Source organism: Canis lupus, chromosome 11 (assembly GCF_011100685.1).
Source record: "Canis lupus familiaris isolate Mischka breed German Shepherd chromosome 11, alternate assembly UU_Cfam_GSD_1.0, whole genome shotgun sequence".
Classification (NCBI taxonomy): Eukaryota; Metazoa; Chordata; class Mammalia; order Carnivora; family Canidae; genus Canis; species Canis lupus.
In genome coordinates this window covers 10,742,324-10,766,165 of record NC_049232.1, presented here as the reverse complement: position 1 = coordinate 10,766,165, position 23,842 = coordinate 10,742,324, and the positions used below count along the sequence as shown (strand labels likewise).

At 35.4% G+C, this 23,842-nt stretch overlaps 1 pseudogene; it reads left to right on the top strand.

Moving 5' to 3' along the window:
• The first annotated feature begins 2,040 nt into the window (after positions 1 to 2,040).
• Positions 2,041 to 23,453, top strand: LOC119876762 (annotated as a pseudogene).
• The last annotated feature ends 389 nt before the right edge of the window (positions 23,454 to 23,842 follow it).

The following is a 23,842-nucleotide window of genomic DNA, read 5'->3' as shown; positions in this document are numbered from 1 at the left end:
AACTGGGCAAACATACATGGAATCCATAGGCCATGGCTATAACTGAAGCTAGGCAAACTGCTAAGTGTTAAAAGGCAGCAGAGGCTAAGATAGAACTATGCACTTGGACATAAGCCATTATGAGTCTGCTACTGTAATGACAGACACAATGGTAACATCATCCCTATCTTATCTTGCGCACTTCCAGAGAGTGATAGAAGAAATCTAAAAAACATCCTGGGCCCTTTCCTGTTGTGGAAATTGAGATATCTTAGTGTGTGATTATTGAGAATCAAAAGACTTTTCATCAGAAGTGTGAACCCCAGAACTTGGCTCAGTTCCAAGCAAAGCTAGTTGTGGTGTAAAAGATAACTAAAATTACACATGTACAGATCTTGAGTTGTGAATGTAAATTTAAGCCTGCTTTAGATACAAATAAACCCAAGCAAAACAAAATAACCCAAACAAAGTAAAATGCGAATCAATGGACATTGTGCATCAAGTGGATGGCATAAGAAATATAACAGCAGTTCTTGTGAGAGAAGTCTATTAATGAATGGCTGGAACATCAGGTAGAGTTAATAAAGATAGTGTCAAATAAAACCAGGCCTCAAGGAATGGCGGAATTTTGAGATGCAGAAGACAAAAGCTCTGAAAGTGTACCAGGAAAGGGAAAGGCAGGCAAGAAAGAAAAATTTTGTCAGTGAGTTTGATGGAGGTGAATGTAGAAGTGAAATGAGACCATATCATACGGCTGTGATGGCCAGAAACAAGCAATTGTTACCACAGAAATATAAGGAAAGAATCCACAATCTTAAGCAATGGAGTAACATTAACCAAGGTAAACTGGAGGAGGAAAAATCCAGGGGCTACAATAGGGTCTGGCAGGAGTAGAAATAGAAAAACAAAACAAAACAAAAAAAAAAGTAAAGTGACAGTGGCAATCCTCTAAACATGAAATAATAATAACTGCCTGAATCAGAAATGATGACAGTGAAGTGAGTAAGGCTAGAAAGGAAAAACCAAGTATATCATACTTGAGAACCATACTTGATAGGGGAAATTACAGGAATACTTCAAAGATGACTGAAACTCTGGAATGAGTGGACCAGGTCATTGTTGGCTCAAGTCAGAGAATTCAGAATGCCAGGAAGGATGTTTTGAAAAAAATATGAGGGTAAGCTCAGTTTTGGGCTTACTGAATTTGAAAAAATGGTAAGATATATTAGGAGAAATGCCATGGTAGCTGATTTGGATAGCCACATAACTGAAGAAAGGAAGAGAGATCATGATTAAGATTCAGCCATGAACAGCAGAAGAAAGAACAATGGTGGCCTGCATGATGGCCAGGATGATAAATTTAAACCTGAAAATTGTGTGTTAGTTACATTAAGTTGAAAAAAAATGCTCCTAATAACATCACAATGGACTGCATGTTTGTGTTCTGTTGAAATTCACGTGTTGAAATGTTCACCTTCAACATGAGGATACCTAAATGTAGGCTTTGGGGGAGGTGGTTGGTTTTTGATGAGGTCATGAGGGTGGTACCTTCATGATGGAGTTAGCAATTTTCTTAAAGGAGGAGACCACAGATCTCTCTAGAAGCACTCCCTGAGGATAGGCCACGTGAGCACACAGAGAGAAGACAGTTGTCTACAAACCATGAAGCCACTCCAGTCAGGCAATGTTAGTACCGTGACCTTGGATTTCCTACTTTCCAGAATTGTGAGAAATACACACATGTTGTTTTAGCCATCCACTCTAAGGTATTTTGTTATAGCAGTCTGTACTGATGAAAATAAGCACTTCCTTTCAAGTGCAGTCTGAATCTTTCCCACCTCTTTTTCTCATTTTTTTGAAGAATCCTTCTACTTGATTAATGTTATTTCTAGAAAAAACATTCCTTTGCTTAGGTCCTAAGGATGTACATTTTTTGTCTTACCCAAACAAATAAAATAAACCAAAAACTAACAAAAAAACCTAAGCAAGATTTAGTACATAACTTTGCAAAATAGTATTCTGAAAATTTTTACATTTGTGTAGTTTTTGCTATACATAAAAAGAGTTTTTCCCCCTTTCACTCCTTACTTCTTTTCAGAGCAGCCGCATTTTTGCTCTTGGATAATATCTGGGTTTCCCTAGAATCTGAAAACAGTATTTGATGTTCTGGGATGCTCCAGCATGGCTACAAAACTTCAAGGGAGAAGGAAATGATTCAACTACAGAGAGAAAGGAAGTATGTTTCAAGAGTGGTAGAGAATTAATAAGGTTCTTGGAAAAGCAGATACCTTCAAAAAAATTCCTTCACTGCACCAGAGAACAGAGAGTGCCTGGGAGGGAGTGCCTCTGTGCTCCCTGCAGTCCTAGCACATTGCCCCTCACCCTTGGGAGCCATGGCCGAGGACCAGCAGTCTGGCTTGGAGGTAAGGAAGCAGGCATTCGGATGGATGGAGCTGCTTGTTTTGGGAGAGATTAACTCAGCTTGATCACAGTGACCATGATGGACTGAACAACAGAAGTTCTTCCCCTCAATTTCCTGCATCACTTAGCTCCAAGGTTTGTGTGGTGGAAGGTGCCCTGGCAAACTACAAACACTGGGTGTTCTGCCAAATGTGATGAGAGGGATGTGTGCTGGGTTAAATGTGAGCTTGCAAAGTAAGCAAGAAGTTAACAGAATGGTCCCAGTTCTCTCACAGTGGCACACCTTGCTCATAGTGACTTGAAATGAAGATGGGACAGTATGAGACGAACCAGACTGTCTAGCATCTTGCTTTTCAGAGATTTCCAGACTTGATACTTAAGTTTAAGTATTATTTTATAACAGATTATTTTCCTGAAGATGTAAAGAGTAAACAGCTTTTTATATGTGTGAGGAATGTACCTATTATGATGTAAACCTTCAAAACTCATTATTTTACTGTAATGTCACCTTACAGCTGCCAGTCACAGTACTGATACCTACTAAAACACTAAAACTATCATTCTCATATTTTTGATACTAATTCAAATCATAGCTTGTAATTATTGAAATATAAAAGACACAGAAGTACACAGAAATGCAAAGGAAACCAGATCTATGTAACAAATCTATGCTGAAGTACTGTGCAGCTGTCCTGTGAAACTACACTGAAGCAACCCCTATATTCACCTTTCATTTGTTCACTAACTGGCATCCTCTTCTAGAGAACATTTAAAGATGCAGAGTATGGCAGGCTCCCTTTGCGTTATAAAAGGATGAATTAATGTATTCAGCTCAGTTTTCTTCTCTTCCTGACTTCATGTGAAAATATGCCATTTGATATTTAATACTTATTTAAAATACTAAGTTTGTGTCTATTTTGCTTCCATCTCTTAAACATTCACCAAATTATAGTTGCAAAACATTACATATTTATTATATAGATATGGTCAAATAAGCCAGTCTATGAGGAAATTTGTGTTTTAACTACAGGTGAAGCATATTAGGAACCACAGATTATTTGAGGTAAGTATTTATTTTATTGTTAACTACTCAGATCTAAAAAAATTTTTGTCTACCTATTTTCAACTCCTGTCTCATTTTTTTTCTTTGCAGTGGAGCAAGCAAAGTTTATCAAACCATTTTTCTATATGACAGCCAATACCCTAGTTTTCTTTTTCTAAAATTTGTGTTAATAAGACTGTGATTGTTAATATAACAAAAATTCTATCCCTTTGTGTTCTCATGGTACCTTTATGTCATACACACTGTCCTTATATATCTAATAATCATACTAGAGCATATGGCTGCAAAGGGACTCCCAAAGCACAGACAATTCTTTTTGAATAAAAATTACACATTGTTAAGTAATTTTAATTACAGCAGGTCTCAACCCACACACATAAGTAATCCCACTCACTAGTGGATAGAGGTAGTTAAATTTTCAGAGGCAAGTGAATAATAGCTATTAGCATTTCTTCATTGTGAAAGATACATATCGCATATTAAAAACTGACAAATGTGGTAACAGGATTGAGATAAAAGAACTATAAGGGAAAAGAAATCTATTCTCTGACCCTCAGACACCAGATTTGTTGTACTTCCACTGTATTTTCCAAATATTCTTATCAAGACTGTAGATCATGAACTATGGGGTGGAATATGAATCTTCTATTGCTTTTTAGGCATCTACTGCATACTACATTGATACTAATAAGCATTCCTTTCGGATGGCCAAATATAGATATTGTGCCAAGGTTACATTACTTAATTGGTGGAAAATAAAAAATAATTCCTGAACATCTGCTCTTCTTAAAGGAGCATGCATAATGAGTCTATGAGAGACAAGAGTTGGATTGAGTAAAGCATGATTTTAGTAATTTTATGTTTTTAAAGATTATAACAACTTTATTCTTGGCTATAATTATTATATATTTCTTTTTGGAAGTAATGCACATTTTAGATGTCAAAGAAATGACTTTCTTTGATTTTCCTCACTTTATTTTGTGGCTATTTAAGGAAGATAAATGATCCTTGGATCACTGCTGTTCAGCACATCTGGGGAAGCAGATAGTTACAAAGTCCTAGGGAATTGACCAGGTGCAAATCCAAAGGGGTAATAATACATTTTTGCCCAAGAGTGCTGAAGAGGCAACAATAAAAATTTAAAAGTAATGCATTTAAATGAAAATAAGTTTATTAATTTTATGAGATAGTTCTTCTCAGGGGTGGAGGAATAATTTTAAAATGCTTTCATACAGTGCCTTTCCCTGTCACATATCCTGGTAAGGTTTTCTCCTTCATCCTAATATTCCTTCAGTAAGTAGTAAAGCCAAAATTCACTCAAACAGAATTCCTGAATGATTTTTTTCTGTTTTGTTTCTCTCCTGATTTATCCTTCCTGCATGTCTATTATGTCTCATATGATTTCACACCTTTTCTCTGTCTCTTCTCTCTCTCTCTCTCTCTCTCTCTCTCACACACACACACACACACACACAGAGTCCTTCAATTGTTTGTGTATCAGGTACAAATCTTTAAATTTATAAACATAGGTGTATAAAAACACTCATATTTATTTGTTTTTCCTAATAATTATGCTCTGTTTTTCTGGGAAAAGCATCTAAATTCTGGTAGCCTACTTAAAGCCAGAACTGGGATAGGGACATATCACATATCACATATTTTCCTTACCTGAGCTTTACACCTGTCTTCCCTATTTCTGAGCCCCTAAAGAAGAAACCAGAAATATCACATACCACTCTTTGAAATGGATAGTAATGTAACTAATTTTACAAAAACTCCATTATCTTGATGCCAAAATCAAGCAAACAGCAAAAACACCTCACAACAAAACAAAAATACCAAAACAAACAACCAGCAACTTTGTTGGCCAATTTTACCTGTGAATTTTTATGCGGGAATCCTAAATATTTGCAAACTGAATAAAAAAATACACAAAAAAATAGTGAGTAAATCATTACTACATCTAATTTAATCAGAGGAATATAATAGCTATCTTAATCTTGAGCAATCCTTTAAGTAATTCACCAAACTGAACCGTAAAAAATCAGAAGTCAAATGACCTTATTAATAAATGCATAGGAATGTTGGTGAAAGTTTAATGATTCACGATTTAAGAGAAAAATCTCAGTGAATAAGGAATAAATTTAACTTTTTAACCAATAAAAAAATCTGTCAAAAAATCATATCTACATATATTGGTGATGTGTCAAAAGACAACTTTTAAAAGTTAGAAGCAAGACTATGCCTGCTATTATTGTTCTCTTTACCATGATATTACAAAATTCAGGTAATGCAACAAAACAAAGTACGAGAGAGACTGAGACCGATTTCAAGATGAGAATAGAAGCAAAAGTGCAGTTGTCCACTAAATGTGCAATGTAATCATAAAAAAAAATCCAGGAGAACCTACAAATTATCACAGCTTATAAGTGATAACTGTATAAGTGTCTGAAAGTTGACTACCCAAAAATCCATCTTTCCCTATAACCTGGTAAGAAACATTTAGGAATAGATGTTTTTAAAATTATTATAATAAAAAACCTATAGATAACTGGAAATAAAACTAACAAAAATCATAAAAAGAATTACTTAAAATGTACAGAATATTATGGAAGGACATCAGGGAATATGTAAAATGTGGAAATACACTATCTTAATGGATAGGAAAACTGTACAATGAAGATGACAATATTCATAAAATATATCCCATTAATATCTGAATTGGCTTTCTCATAAAATTTAAAAAGCATTCTTCAAATTCATAAAGCTGAAATAATGAGAATGAAGGAAGGCATCTCCTAGCAGACATCGATTCTTATAAAGTTTTATTTAAACTAAATGGCAGGGCAGCCTGGGTGGCTCAGCGGTTTAATGCCACCTTCGGCCTGGGGTGTGATCCTAGAGACCCGGGATCGAGTCCCACATCAGGCTCCCTGCATAGAGCCTGCTTCTCCCTCTTCCTGTGTGTGTCTCTGCCTCTCTCTCTCTCTCTCTCATGAATAAATAAAACATTTAAAAAAATAAAATAAATGACATTAGCATACAGATGAACAAATATACCAAAGGACAAAAAAAAAAAAAAAAAAGCCTACAGAGATATATATTCATACTTAGAAATTCTGTATAGCAAAGCTAGCATTACTGATAGTAAATAATGCAAGGGAAGCTGGAAATAATACAACTGAACCATTATTTTAATCCATAAAAACAATCTAACTGTGTTACAATTGTAAAACAAGAAAGCAAAGGGGGTAGGCAAAAAGGAGTTGACTCAGAAAGTTTGGCAACCAACGTTTTCACTGGATGCCATCAGACTAGAGACAAAGAGAACCACTCGTGAGCTCTGTAGTCTAGATGGTAAATTTGTATCTCATAGGGGTAAGAGCTAGCATTTCTTAGTTACTTTACATGTATACCAGGATTGTACAAATTACAGGTATTTAGAGTCGGTTTATCATAAAAGATAAAGAGGCTACAAAAAAGCAAAAGGAAGTAGAAGGAGGGTAGGATGACTTCTGAGGTGAATTAAGAGTCAGAGATGTCAGTATGAACTCACGTCTGTTATATGTGCATGAGAAAACATTATAAAAGCAGAACTGAAGGGGACGCCCAGGTGGCTCAGTGGTAAACATCTGCCTTCAGCTCAGGTCATGATCCCGAAGTCCTGGGATCAAGTCCTACATCAGGCTCCCCGCAGGGAGCCTATTTCTCCTTCTGCTTGTGTCTGCCTCTTTCTCTGTGTCTCTCATGAAAAAATAAATTATATATTTAAAAACTCTTAAAAAAAAAAAAGCAAAAGTGAGGGGCTCTTAAAAATATCTACCCATTTCTTCTGAAAAAGTGCCAATTCCCAATTACTTCTAAAAGAGAAAGACACACACACACAAATAATAAAATAAAAATAAATAAAATAAAAATAAAAGAGAAAAAATAAATAAAAGAGAAAAACACTGGGACACTTTCACAGATATGAAAACTAAGCACACACAACAACTAAATTTAATCTGGGATCCTAAACTGAATCTTAAAACAGAGAAAAGAGAGTAGCAGAAACATTGATGGAATCTCAATAAAGTCTGTAGTTTAGTTGATAGCATTGTACCACTGTTAATTTCTCAGTTTTAAAGAACATAGCATAATTATACAAAGTGCTAGTCTTAAGGGAAATTGGGTAAAGGGTACACTGGAACTTTCTGTGCTATCTTTGCAAATTAACCTGAAATTTAAAACTAGTCCAAATCAAACAGTTTAACAAAACAACTTAATTTCAGTGTTATTTGATCCTTGCTCCTTGGTTCCTTTAAAAATAAGCCATACACAGGGGCACCTAGGCAGCACACTTGGTTAAGTGTCTGCCTTCAGCTCAGGTCATGATCTTGGGAGTCCTGGGATCAAGCCCAAGTTCCACTTCTCCCTATGCCTGCCTCCTTTGTGCTTGATATCAAATAAATAAATAAATTTTTTTAAAATAAGCCACACACATTAAATGATACAAAATGTGAATTTTGCTTTATCTAAGAAATTTATGTAGAAACAAAATATCAGCAAATACATTTACTTATTCAAAAATAAATTATGTAAAATATGACCTCCTTATGTAACTTAATTTCCCATCAAGTGAAAATTGTGTACCTGGGCTGCAAAATTAATTGCATGCTATATTTACAAGGGAGGTTTTAAAACGACAACTTAATGTTCTATTTTTTTTCTAAATAACTAAAATATTACTGGGGCTAACCAAAAGATCTCTTTGTATAAAGAAATAGAAATGAAGGCCGTCAGTATTACAGTAGTCATTTCTTTAGCAATTTTCTCTTTCTTATGTTCATTAATGTACTTTCATTTTGAGAGATGTGTATGAAACAAGATTTGAATAGGATTTTTTTTAAATAATTGAGACAAGAAGTACACAGCTAATGCAGAGCAACTAAGAATCAAAAGTGACTTCTATTTGGTTTGTTTACATTCTTTCATGTGAATTATGTATGCGTGTATGTGTGTGTGCATGTGCTGGGACTGCATAATAATTATGCACATTCCAAGAGTAGTCTGTGAGGAGATATGGGAAAGACATAATTTGGGATTTTAATTGGTTCTCAGCCTCTATAAGCCACATAAGACCTGAATTTCATATTAATTTCCTCTAATTCAGTCAAGACTCTCTTCTGTTTTGCAGTGCTTGAAATATCCATCATGTAATCATATTTTCCCAATACTTATTACAATGGAACCCCTGTCCTTTAGAACAGTCACTCACAAAGTTTAGCATGCATTAAAGTCACCTAGAGGGCTTGTTAAATCCATTTGCCAGACCTCACCTTCAGAATTCCTGATCTAGTAGGGCTGAGGTGGAGCCCAAGTATTTGCATTTCTAAGTCCCTAGCTGATAATGATGCCAGTGGCAAGAGATGCACACAATTCTTATTTTATCTGTCACATGTTTTTGCTTCCAGTAATAACTGTAGGTATTTTAAGCTTCTCTTTCTCTCTCCTAATATCCCAAATAACCAATGTAGCAAGAAAGAATTATAAGATGGATGTGAAACTTAATAAAAGAAACCCCATTTAAAATGAAGTTGGGAGGGCGGAAGAGGGAGTTCTATAATGTACCACAACTCGTTGTCAATTGCAGACCCCAACAGAGACACCGAGCATTTCCAAAAGGAAGAAACCTACTACAAAAGGAAGGAAGGAATTTCTGGCCCAGCAGGGAGCCCAGTCAATAAGAAAATACCACAACTCAGCCAATGAGAGTCCATTGCCATCCTGAACTCACACTCCCCTTCTGACTTCCCAACTTCATCCTTTTCTCTATAAAGTAAGATTCCTCTTTTTTAGCCTTCAAGTTTGCCTATCGTTTGCCACAGCTTGCATATTTTGAGTTGTAATTCTGCTATTCCTGAATAAACCTATCATGCCGGTAAAGCAATTGGTTGTTTTATTTTTAAGGTGAACAGGTACTTCTACATAATGTGTGTAATATGAATCAATATGTAGAATACAAATAGACTTGCCAAGAAAGAGCTGATATGTTTACAAAAGTCACTTTATTTTCCAGGAATTCTTAATCCAAATTAACTAACATTTGACTATACAGCTGTTTATCTCTAGAACAACCCTACATATTTCAAATCATTATATACCTGTCTGAGCAGAGTATAAATCAGAGAGCTCCTGAGACAGAAAGAGGTTCCTCATATATATTGTTCTCCATCCTGGTGAACAATGAGAAATATCTGTTAGTCAACAATCTCAAAATATCTCCATAGACATTGCTTTCTCACTAGTGTATTAAGTAGCTTTAATCAGAGTAGCTTAATAAAGGAAATCTGCCATATGTAGTTTTGTATTTATATTTCTAAACTACAGGTAGATCTGCCTATGAATCAGTATCACAATCCTGCTAGAGTTTCTTAAAAATCATTATTATTTTTACTATATTTAGTGGTCTAGTAGCATGGATAAAGTCAGCACATCATTACAACAACCAGAATTACATAAAAATATTTTGTTGTTGTTGTTGTTGTTTAATGTTTTCTAAAAGCCTTTTTGTTTTTTAAAGGATAGTTTTAGGTTTACAAGAAAATTGTGAGATACCATCCCTACACATGCATATTCTCCCTCATTTGCAACATCACTTAACCAGAATGGTGTATTTTTTCACCAAAGATAAACCTACACTGAGATTTCATCACCACCCAATATCCATAATTTAGTGATTACTGTAGGTGCTATACATTCTTTGGATTTGGGCAAATGAATAATATATATGCATCACACATAATACATACATAATGATGTATTTTCAATGACCTAAAAAATATTTTTATAACTGTAACATTCCACTCGCTGATAGGTCACGACACAAAAAGCCACAAATATATATCAAAACATAGGATTTCTAATAATTCCATAGAGGAGGAAAAAAATGTTTTCTTCTACCATTCTAGGCTCTTGGCTGAGACTGCCCTGTAATAAAAAGACAGATTAACAGGAGAAAAACAAACACAAGTTTAATAACATGTATACCTCCTGTATACATGGAAGCTATTCTGGAACACTGAATAGTTCCCCTAAATGATCACAGCCATCACTTTAAATATCATCTCCAGCTAAAGACAAAAGAAATGTTGGTTAGGGAAGGGAGGCCAGCTATGGGAGTTTACCAGGTAAAACACAGTAAACAAGAATATTGTTTTTATATAGATTTAAGTTGGTAAGTATTGATAAGAGTTTTAGTCATCGTTTGGAAATTTATTCAACACCTCTTCTTTGTACAGAGAGGAAGACACCCTAACAGATTGAGATTTTCTTTATAAATGTTAAGTGTCTTTTACAAATGGGTTAATTTCTACCCAGGACCTTATTTCTACTCCTCTGTAATTCCTTCTAAGGCCTGATGGAAATTACCAAAACCTACATAGAAAAGTCCTCCTCTAACAAAATACAGGTGTTTCTACTTGCCAATTCCCTTAAAAAGCGTATATACTTTTTATTTGCAAATGATTATGAACTCATTGGAAGTTACAAGCATAAAATACTATTTCAGATATGCACTAAGTCTTATAAATAGCTCTTTCTAAAATTTATTATTAATAGTAGCAATCATTTTATTATCCTGTTAGTGCACTGACCTTTTTTTTTTTTTTTTATTTGTTATTGGTGCTCATTTTGCCAACATATAGAATAACACCCAGTGCTCATCCCATCAAGTGCCCCCCTCAGTGCCCGTCACCCAGTCACACACACACACACACCTGCCCACCTCCCCCTCCACTACCCCTAGTTCGTTTCCCAGAGTTAGGAGTCTCTCTTGTTCTGTCTCCCCTTCTGATATTTCCCACACATTTCTTCTCCCTTCCCTTATATTCCCTTTCACTATTATTTATATTCCCCAAATGAATGAGAACATACACTGTTTGTCCTTCTCCGACTGACTTACTTCACTCAGCATAATACCCTCCAGTTCCATCCACGTCGAAGCAAATGGTGGGTATTTGCCGTTTCTAATGCACCACTCTGGAAAACTGACCTTTTATTTTGGCTTGGTTTTTTGAAGAATCCTTCTTTTTATTTGTATTTTCTGTGTATTGGTAAGTTTATAACCTTACATAAAGCTTCTCAGAGGGCAGCCCGGGTGGCTTAGTGGTTTAGCGCCGCCTTCAGCCCAGGGCCTGATCCTGGAGACCCAGGATCGAGTTCCATGTAAGGCTCCCTACATGGGGCCTGCTTCTCCCTCTGCCTGTGTCTGTGCCTCCCTCTCTCTCCCTGTGTCTCTCATGAATAAATAAATAAAATCTTAAAAAAAAAAATAAAGCTTCTCAGAGATGGTGTTTACTGATAATCCATGTCCAAATTTTTTAGATACTATCTTAAAAATCTTCTTTTAACCTATAATATCTTAAAATCTCCTTATACCTTTTCAACAAATTTAAGAAGACTGTATTATAATTCCCATTTTGTGGATGAGGAAAAGAGCTAAAAAATATTATTTGCCTCAAGTCACATGACTAGTAAACATCATTAATATATTGAACTCAGGTACACATTGATTATACTCACTGTGCAAATAAATAAAGGAAAATAAGTTTGGAAAAAATGTTTTATTTTCTACCAAGAAACAAAAATACAGCAATTAACTTGTAACTGTAATCTCAAGTTTGGTTTACTTTCTCTTAAAGAAGCAACATTTAGTTTCCCTAAATTCTTTGAGTCGAGATAGCAAGAGAAATTCCTCCCAGAAAGGCAAAGGGGATAGGTGTATCCTATCTTTGTCTTTCTCTTCTGTTTACCTTATAATCTCAACTACATATCAACTGTTATCTTCTTTTGTTTAATGGTAACTTATGACTTTCTATTCTTCAGAAATTCAGCAATTTCTGAATATACGAGCTTTGCCTAAAGGAAGTGGCTCTGATTATATCCTGATTCTGTCACTGGTTCTACTGTGTCTCATTTGACTGGTAGGTTAGTGTTGCTTTCAGTTTAGTTAGTTCCCATGTGGGATCACACATTTAACTTACTCAAATCTTAGAATGCCATTTGCTAAATTAAGTAGAAAATAACACTTTGCAGTTCCTTAGTTGTCTTAAGAAACTGACATTAAATATTCTTGGAGACAGAATTTGTTCATTGTCAATCAAAAATCTTCTTCCTGCCTTCACAGTGTTCCTTCCTTCAAATCTTCCTTCCTTCATCTTTATCTTCCTAAGCAAAACTGAGGTACATTCATTCAGCTGACAGGCATAACCTAGGTTTGACCCTGTTAATCTATACTCTCATGAAAAACAGAGAATGGAGAAGACAGAGAAAATTTCCCTCTTTCACATATTCCTAATGGTTCTGAGGTCCAAAAATACGTTTTATTCAAAAGCCTGAGTCCAGAAGCCATTGCTGATTACATCATTACAGCATCATCCATTTATTTGCTGTTTTTTCCCTGATTGACTTAAAATCCTGTTTCTAGAAATTTTTGTTCTTTTCTTGACAATTTTGTTCCTGATGGTTGTTCTCCTAAAACAAGGCAAGTTCCACTACAGTAGGCTGTCTCTGTTTCCTAGGCCTTGAGTTATCTGGGACAAACTAATTATAATTGGATCATTTAGCATTTAGAAACCTACCTACCTCTTCTTACTTTTTCCTCCTGCCGTTCCAGAGTCTGTATAAAACAGGCTATAATGAGACTAGTATTGCCTTGGAAGAACTCAGAAGATTAAATTCCAATTGAATCAAATGTTAGTTACTTTTGCTTTCTAAGCAATATTTCCAAAGAGGAAATGAGAGGGAATAAATCCAGGGCTTGGTAAAATTAAACGCCAAACAACAGAAGGCAGGAAGGCTCAACTTATTCCTGATGATAAATGGCGGCAGCATCAAACTGCTATTGATCAAGAATGGAGAGTTCTTTGGTGAACAGAAGCCCAGGAAAGAAAAAAGGAAGAATACAATTAATTCAAAAAAAGTACCATTTAGCTATTCCCCTCCTTCATCATTCATCCTCTCTTCAGGTGAGCTCCTTCTCACCTTTATCTTTTCTTATTTTCTATGTTCCATGCTTTAAATTTTCAGATAATAGGTCTGAAGGCAGAAGAGCAGATTGAGCTGTCAAGAGAGGAAGGAGAAATTTGCTAAAATGATCAGCTAATGAGTGACAGGATGAGAAGTGCAAAAGAAACCAACTTTCCTTCTGAGCTTCTTGTATTCCATCTCAGTTCTTCCCACTAAGAAGTTTTACCTGCTGTTCTCCAGCCAAGGAACCCTGAACCTTAAGAGATCATGACTCCAAGCATATTGTCCAAAAGATTAATTTGTTTCTTTAATATCTACAGAAAGTTTTTTTTTTACTTATAAATGCTTTCTCCAGAATCAATAAATATGACACATGTGTTTTAAATAAATGCAAACCAAATACAACATGTTTTCATAGCTTAAAAAGTTCCCACTGGTAAATAAATAAAACCATAATTCAAAACTCAGCTTGCCACTGTGGAAGGGCTCTAGGGACAGGAATCTATAAAGGCTGAAAAGAGAAAAGACCCTTTCAGAAGGCTAGAACATGACTTTCTGAGGTTCAGAAATTCTCATGACTATTTGGAAGTAGGAACTCCATCTTTAGAGCCAGAGGGATGATTATCAGAGACCTAAAATGTTTCTTATCCTCAGGCATATTGTCCTGGCTTACAATATTATTGGAATTCTATAAATAGATATTGGTAAATAATATTACAGAGATAAATCACCAAATATATGCTTAAACTGTCCTGAGCGATGCATGAAATTTCTCCAAAATTAATCTACAGTGCTGTCTCAATGCTCTATAACATTTTGGGTGATTAAGTCATATTTACACTGTAGCCTACATTTCAAGTTACAGATCCATTCCTAAGAGTGGGATCAATGGAGAAAAGCAAGCATGACAATGAATACCTGAGAGATCTGGGAAAGGGTACGCCACCAAAGTTAAGGGGGAAAAAAAGGCAAAGAATTTTCAGGGAATGACTTACTTCCCAAGATGATTAAGAGTAAGATTTAAACCCAAACATGAGGGATCCCTGGGTGGCGCAGCAGTTTGGCGCCTGCCTTTGGCCCAGGGTGCGATCCTGATCCAGGAGATCAAATCCCATGTCAGGCTCCCTGCATGGAGCCTGCTCCTCCTCCCTGTGTCTCTGCCTCTCTCTCTCTTTCTCTGTGACTATCATGAATAAATAAATAAAATCTTTAAAAAATAAAAAATAAATAAACCTAAACATGATTATAATCCACAATTGTTTAATTATGCCAGAAATGAACAAAAGTAAAAACAAACCAAAACAAAACAAAAACAAAAACAAACACCTATCTGATTAAAAAAAAATTAAATATCTGATACTTTGAGCTAATCTATTTGGGATATTAAAAGTTCTATATTAAGGGATCCCTGGGTGGCTCAACGGTTTAGCGCCTGCCTTTGGCCCAGGGCTCAATCCTGGGGTCCCAGGATGGAGTCCCACATCAGCTCCCGGCATGGAGCCTGCTTCTCCCTCTGCCTGTGTCGCTGCCTGCCTCTCTCTCTCTCTCTCTCTCTCTATCATGAATGAATAAATAAAATCTTAAATAAAATAAAATAAAATCTCTGTATTATTATAAGTTCTTTTCCTTCCTGCTGCATTACTATGGAACAATTCCAAAAATATAAAATAGTCAACTATAAAATGAGGATCCTATTTTCATTCTGAATTATATAATAGAGCAACAAAAGGCAATGAACCCTGCCAATGGATCTGCATAGTGATCTCACATTCACTCCTCAACAGAAGTGGCTTGTTTATTTTATAAAAGAAATGTTTTATTATAATCTATATTTATCACATCATCAATAGCTGGTAAATATTTACCCTAATATTATTTTACATTCTAAAAAGACTACAAGCTACTTTTGTAGGCTAACTGAAATTTGTTATCTTGAATGACATTCATAGGGGATATAATACTGAAAATTTTTAAAGATACTATCTATCCCCCAGAAAAGCATGGGGCCAACTTGAAAGCATGAGCAATTCACTGATCATTTAAAGTCTTCAAGTTAGGGGATCCCTGGGTGGCTCAGCGATTTAGCGCCTGCCTTTGGCCCAGGGCACGATCCTGGAGACCCGGGATTGAGTCCCACGTCGGGCTCCCGGCATGGAGCCTACTTCTCCCTCCTCCTGTTGTCTGCCTCTCTCTCTCTCTCTCTCTCTCTCTCTCTGTCTATCATAAATAAATAAGTAAATCTTAAAAAAATAATAAAAATAAAGTCTTCAAGTTAAAATTAGTAAGCTCTCAAACAAAAACTATTTGCAGCTCTAAGATCAAATGTTATATGAAATTTATGCAGCACGAAAGCAGACTTGAGGAACAAAGGCATTGTCCATCTTGAAGACATTCCCAGTTTTACATTAAAATCACAGAGGTTGGGCTGCCCGGGTGGCTCAGTGGTTTAGCGCCGCCTTCAACCCAGGGCGTGATCCTGAAGATCTGGGATCGAGTCCCACTTCGGGCTCCCTGCAAGGAGCCTGCTTCTCCTTCTGCCTGCGTCTCTGCCTCTCTCTCTCTCTGTGTGTCTCTCATGAATAAATAAATAAAGTCTTTTAAAAAAAATCACAGAGGTTATGCTTTTCCCTGTGTTGTATTTTGAGTTTACTGTCAAAAAACCCTTAGATAATTTATCTACCCAGATTCCTCTGTAGCCTTTCCTTTCATTGGAACCTTTCATGCATAATACATTTTAATACTGGTGTTGCACAGAGAGATACAGCAACTATACATATAAGCATTGAATAAACATGCCTAAGACAAACCAAATTTGTGCAATGTGAAAACTATTACAACTAAGCTGCATTGCTATCCTTTCCAATTATAGTAATCTAACATAGCCAAGAACCAGGTTTTCCTCCATTTCTAAAGTGATGTGTATGTCAGCCCCAAATCAGTTGATGAAGATCACCGTTTTGGTCTAATCCCATTTAGTTTTTCCTTTTCTTTTTGTTTTTTTAACCTGACTCTATTTATATTTAATAATTATTGGGTGTTCTTCTGCTATAAAAAACCTAAAGTCATTCTTTCTGTGGTGTCATACTATTATTTATCTCTCCTATTCAGTATAATTTGTCCCTCAATCTTCCAAAAAAGGGTCTAGATATATTTTTCTAGATTTGTGTTATCCGAAACGGTGTTACATAGCTGTCTTATGCAGATCAGTTTCTGATATCTTAGCTATGGAAGGCTGCAAGCTACACTCTCTTATCATGGACATCTTGCATGAAAGATTCTGAGAAAATTATAATTAAGAAGAAACAAAACTGTTATATAAATAAGTTTATCTCAAATTTATCTAATTACAAAACATTTTTTTTCTGTGACACACATAAAAATCTTAGTAAAAGACACAGTGATTGAAATCTACTATCCTAGATTCTCATCTTTTGAGCAACTGCAACTCTGGACTACCAGCCTCTTATCTGCAAACTATTTAAAAGACATATCATTAACAAGAAGGTAGTATTCAAGGGTAATACTCCTAATTATAGACACAGAGAAGACTGTGTTTTTAATTCCTTCATATACAATAATCACAGACCCCAGTGATGCAAGATACCAATAGCCAAAAAGCCACCTTCCACCAGTATATACAAGTCAATGAAAGCCTTTTAATTCTTTGCTTAATTTTTTTTTAATAATTTTTTTTTTATGATAGTCACACAGAGAGAGAGAGGGAGGCAGAGACACAGGCAGAGGGAGAAGCAGGCTCCATGCACCGGGAGCCCGACGTGGGATTCGATCCCGGGTCTCCAGGATCGTGCCCTGGGCCAAAGGCAGGCGCCAAACCGCTGCACCACCCAGGGATCCCAATTCTTTGCTTATTTTAATTCCTCACTTATTTCCTACTGCCAACTTTTCACTGTTGTTGCTGCTACTCACCTTAAGATTTTCTATATAAAAATAGAAGAAATTATATAAAACAAATAGAGTATAATGAAAGCTAATCAATAGAATTGGACGACCTCAACTCAATGACAGAGTTTGAGCAAATAAGCTATGTAATAGCAAATAATATTTTTTTAAATAATAAGTACATTTAAGGTAGAGAAATCCAGATCTAGACAAACAGCTCCTTGAAATTTGCCCCTTATATAGAGAGAGCTAGCTAAAGATTAGTAAGGATAAAACTATGTACTGTCACTGGTTTGTATAAATATTTGTATAAATATATAGAGGTATATATTTATACATGTTATTATACATGTATATGTAGAACAAATGGTAACAAATAGATGGCATTGTTTATAACTTCAAAAGAGACACAAACCAAAGCACAAAACAGAACTATGAAAATAAATCTTCAGAGGTCCTTAGATAATATAACTGGAAGATTCAGGTTGAGAGGGTATGCACATAATTAATTTGTGGACGAGACCACTGTAAGAAAAAAATACAAAAGTAAGTTTAAGACCAGCATAGGGTAGACATATAGACCAAAAAAATAGAATTGAGAGTTTATAATAAAAATAAACCTATACATCTATGACCAGTTGACTTTTGACAAGAGCACCAAGTCTGTTCAATGGAGGAAAGAACAGTTTTTTCAACTAATGGTGCTGGCACAACTGGATTTCCACATTCCAAAGAATGAAACTAGACTTCTACCTTATACCATATTCAAAAGTCAATCCAGAATGAATCAGTGACCTAAATAAACCATAAAACTCTTAGAATAAAACAAAAGGATTCATCTTCATTACTATGGATTTGACAATGGATTCTTAGGATACTAAGGCATGACCAACTGAAGAAAAAATAGGCAAATTTGATTTCATCCAAAGTTAAAAAAGGATTTTGTACATCAAAGGACATTATCAAGAAAGTAAAAAGAGGCATTTGAGGTGGCTCAGTCAGTTAAACGTTCAACTCTTGGCTTTGGCTCAGTCATGATTTCATGGATTGTGAGATCCAGCACCTTATGGAGCTCCTTACTCAGTGGGGAGTCAACTTGAAAGATTATCTCCCTCTGCCCCTCCCTTCGATCATGTTTTCTCTCTCTGTCTCTGACTCTCCCTCTCAAAATAAATAAATAAATCTCTAAAAAAGTAAAAAATACAACCAACAGAATGGGGAAAATATTTTTACATCATGCATCTGATAAGGGTTTAACATCCAAAACGTAAAGAAGCTCTAAACCTCAACAACAAAACTCCATGTAAAATGGAGTAAGAGACCTGAACAGACCAAAGAAGACCTACAAACTGCCAATAAGCACATGAAAAGGTTCTCAACCCTATTAGTCATGAGAAAAATGCAGATCAAAACCACAAGGAGATACCAGTTCACATCTATAAGGAGGGTTACAGTATTGATATTCAAAATTTCAATTTGAATTGATTTCAAAAATATTGAAAATAACAAGTGTTGGCTAGGATATGGAAATGTGGAACTCTCATACATTGCTTGTTGGAATGTAAAATGGTGCAACCACTGCGGAAAATAGTTTGATGGTTCCTTGTAAAGCCAAACGTTGGTATATGATGCAATAATTTTACTTCTAGATGTAAACCCAAAAGAATTGAAAACATGGACTGAAAGACATTTATATGTTCAAAGTTCATTTCAGCTTTATTCACACTAGCTAAATACAAGGATCCTTCAACAGATGAATGGATAAACTGTGTTAATTCTATACAATGGAATATTATTCAGCCACAAAAAGGAATGGAACCTGATACATGCTACAACATGGATGAATTGTGAAAACTTGCTAAGTAAAGTAAGTATGACACAAAAAGACAAATATTGTTTGGTTGTATTTACGCAAAATACAAATAATTTAATTGGAAAATTTAAAAAGACAGAAAATAGATTAGAGGTTATCAGGGCCAGGGGTGAGGAGGCAATGGGGAGTTATTGCTTCATGGTATTTCATTACTCCCAACAAATATTCTGAATGATTACAGAATTTTTTTTTGGATGATGATAAACTTCTGGGAACAGAGAGAAATAATGGTTACACAACCCTGTGAATACAGTTCATGCCTTTGATTTGTCCACTAAAAACTAGGTAAAATGGCTAATGTTATGTTAACACTTTAAAACTAAATATAATTAATAAAGATTTGAATTTCAGTTAAGACTACACCTGGATTAAAAAAAAAAAAAAGACTACACCTGGATAAAAGATAAAAGAAATTCTATTTTTAAAAAAAAGAAGAAGAGGAAGAGGGAAGAAGGCCCATCCCCTGCTCTTCCTTCTAGGGATCACTGAATTGCATCTCATAGATATTTACTTCTGTGCTTACAATGAACAATATATATGAACAATAAGAACAACATATAATTTTTACAAAATCCCTCAAGGAACTAAGTACAGGAGTAAATATTTGTTTATAATAAATAAAAAATTACAACTTTCAAAGCTGGCAAATACCACACAAATCCACACACATATAATTTATATTAATTGACTGCTTGATACACTTCTATGCTTTTCCTATTTCATTTCAATCTTTATTCTTTGAAAGTCTCTTCATAAGATAATGATTTACAAGCCACTGTCTACTGAAGGAAGAGAAAGATGATTTAGATGATTTAGTATTTCTTCTAGCATAACTTGTACTGGAAAGTCAGCCATGTGGTGAGAGATTTCATTCTGCAGGAGCCTCAGTGTCACTTGTGGGAATCTTTCTTATCCTCCAGTCATTGTGGTTTCCTTTTGCTCATCATCAACTGAACCCTCCTGTCATGCAGGAGTAAATGCATGTCCTATGGGCCATGTTCATTATCCCAAGGGACTTAATTTGTATCTCAGACAAATTCTGAGCATCCTTAGTACATTTTCACATGGGCTTCTTTGCCATACCTCAGTGGACATTTCAGGCTCTGAAAAGTCTCAGGATCTCCCATCAGTAAACAGATTTCATAAAAACACTGAATGTGTGCTCTCTCTCTCTCTCTCTCTGTGTGTGTGTGTGACTATCATAAATAAATAAAAAATATTAAAAAAAAAAAACACTTAGTCTAGAATTTTTTACACTTTAGCCACCTAAGATGTACCCTCACAATTTTTCCATTTCTATATATCACTCCTGCTATTATTCACTTACCATTTATTTTCCTATTTTTTACTTAGTCACAGACTTCAGTCTGGCCTAATTCTTTCTATAAAACTGCATGTTTGAATGGTGCCATATTTTTTTGTCCAATGGATATTAAAATATACTTATATCTCAGAAAAAAAGAAGGAAAAAAGGAATCCATCTAGGTCCTGCTAAAACTGCCTCATGCCCTGTGCACCACTGCAGAAGATGCTGAAACAGAATAACTTATAGGGGCTGGAGAAGACTTGTATTAGGGGAGTCAATGATACAGGAATAAGAAATCCCTTAAGTGATGGAAACTATGTGGAAATCTTGTTATTTTCCAAGGCCAAAGTAATTACCTTTTTATTAAAGTCAAGTGGTGAAAAGAGCTATGCGTGCAATGGTTTTCTTTTTTTCTCTACAAGTGATTTTTTTCTTAACAAAAATAATGCTGTCCATTAGATTATAGAAACATTTTGTGTGCTCAGGAGTCATTTTAATCAAGTGAAAAATAAAAGAGTAAAATTAAGTAATTAAGAAAGTAAGTAAGGGAGCCAGGACCAGAGTTAATGAGGACCAGAAAACATACCTTGTCTGGTCACTTTCTCCATGAATCTGCTGAAATTTTACCTCTTATTTCCTTAGTCTCTCCAGGTAGAAATAACCACTTTGTACTTCACCAACTGCCCTGCCTACATAGGCTTTTATGCACTGTTTCCTACCCCTTTCTCCACATTCTGTAAGCTCCTAGGAGCACAGAAGCAGCCTTATTCCCACAGACATCCCTGGCCCCTGGTATCACACTAAGTACATGGGAGGTGTTTCATGTTGTTAAATAAATGGCCAAATGGTATATATAAAAAGACACCTAGAAATAAATCATCTGAATACTCATCATTAATAATACTTAATAAAACAGACAGCATTTCTAAAATTAAAGCACTCATGATAAGAACTGAAAGAATACAGATTTAAGAGGAAGATTGGAAACATTTTTGTTAACTTCTGTAACAGAACTCATTGACCTATATTTAAATGAGACAAGTGTTGCCACACCCAACTATTATAAATATGGTTTTAGGATTTTCTAGCCATCAGTCTGACAGACATAATTGTTTGCGTTTATATGTCTGGAAAACATTTGGAGAAGAGGGAAGCAGAGATTTCAAAGTAGCTAAAGCAAAGACAGTCTGACAAGAGCAAGGGCAAGATTCTATTAGGACAGAATTTCACTTGTGGGCAGCAGGATTTAACCATATGAGTACATGCAGAAGCAGGACAGCTGAACCCTCGTGTAATCAACCCAAAAGTCTGAAAAGATAAGGCTTAGCTGCATCTCAACAAAATTTAAATTTTTATAGATTATTTTAATACAACCATGACTAAAAAGTTTCTTTGAGATTAGATGGCAAAGTATTAATATGATGAAGATGTATTAAAATGTTTAGGAGAGGGGCACCCGGTTGGCTCAGTGGTTGAGTGTCTGCCTTTGGCTCAGGGTGTGATCCCTGTTCCAGGGATCGAGTCCCACATCAGACTCCCTGTGAAGAACCTACTTATCCCTCTGCCTGTGTCTCTGCCTCTCCCTCTATGTCTCTTATGAATAAATAAATAAAATCTTAATAAATAAATAAATAAATAAATAAATAAATAAATAAATAAATAAATAAAATTTTAAAAATAAAACCTTCCGAAGGATCACTTCTAAGCATTATATTATTTTACTGGGCAATGTCAGATTTCAAAACTCTTGAAATAGGGGCTATTGACTTTTAAATTGTACATAATTGCATTATAATTTGCATGATTATTTTAATATAATTTACATTAAAATTCTTATAATTTACATTCTGTCTCTGTCTTTCTCTCTTCCATTAAAGTTAATTATGCACCTTAATTCACAGCAAATTACTACCGTTAGTCCATTTCTGAATTTAATTATTTGGTATATTTTACCTATTTCCCACTCCCATTCCTTACCTCCCTAAAATAGTAAACTATTCCAATGTGTTTGATGTGTATGCTTCTTTTCTATATGGTCTCATAGATTGAATGGTTTCTGTTATCTTTTTAACTCACAAAAACGATGCTATAAAGCTAGTTTTTGCTTTCCTATAAGGCATGTTGTTTTCAACATGTGTGTTTATTTAATCCATTGTCTAATATGTCTGTGTAGTATTCCACAGTGTACACCTACCAGACACATCCATCCATCATGAAGTTATGAATGCCCAGACCGTCTATAGCTTGTTGATATCACAAGCAACACTGCACTAATCAATCTGTGTGTGTTTCCTTATAGACTTTGTGGTATGGGTCTAGGACTGGAATTGCCGGCTCAAAGAGCCTATAAATATTTAATTTTACCAAATACTGCTTCAGTGCTTTCAAGGAGCTCTGCAGCAATTTTTATCCCCACAACAAAATATGAGGATTCCTGTAGTTCACATTCTGCCAAATATGTGGCGTTATCCAGGCTCATAATGTATCTAAAATGATATCTCTTGATATAATTTTCATTTTTCTATTCCAGTGGCAAAGCAATGGATTACCTTGTTCCTGGCAAAATGGAGCTGAGGCCATGAGCAGATACACTAGCTCAGTGAACCTGGATGCTCTCTCCCATCTGACTATGGTGCTATTGGCCATTGGCATGTTCTTCACCACCTGGTTCTTCTTTTGAGAGGCTATCCCCACCAAGTACACTCGGGATCTCTACAAAGGCCTTCCCATCTCCCTGGTGGTGTTGCTCTATATGGGCTTTGTATTTCCCTTTTTGCTGTTCTGGGTCAGCACCTACATAATATCTCCCAAAGTTCCAACCAGGTGGCCTCACTGAATCTCTACTTTTGTAAACTAATTTCTCCTCTATTGATGGAAGTGTCTCTCCCACCTGCTGCTCACAATAAAGGCAGATGTATGAAAAAAAATTTTAATTCTTCTATTTACCAATGAATATGAACCTCTCCTTATAAGATTATTGACTTTTTAAGTCTTTTTCTGTAAGTTCTGGGTCCAATTGTTGCAATCTTATGTTGAGATATTTCTCTTTTTCTTATTGATTTATACTAATCTCTTGTCTAGTAAAACATACACAAACAGACACAAATACACAAACAGAAACAGTTGTATACAAATCACTTGGGGACTTCGATAAAATACATATTCTGATCCACTAGGTCTGAGGTGAGTCCCAAGAGTCTGCATATTCCAGATCCCACCACTATGATGACAATGATGATGCCTGTCCAAGAATCACACTTGAAATGGCAAGGGTTAAGACTATATTTGACTA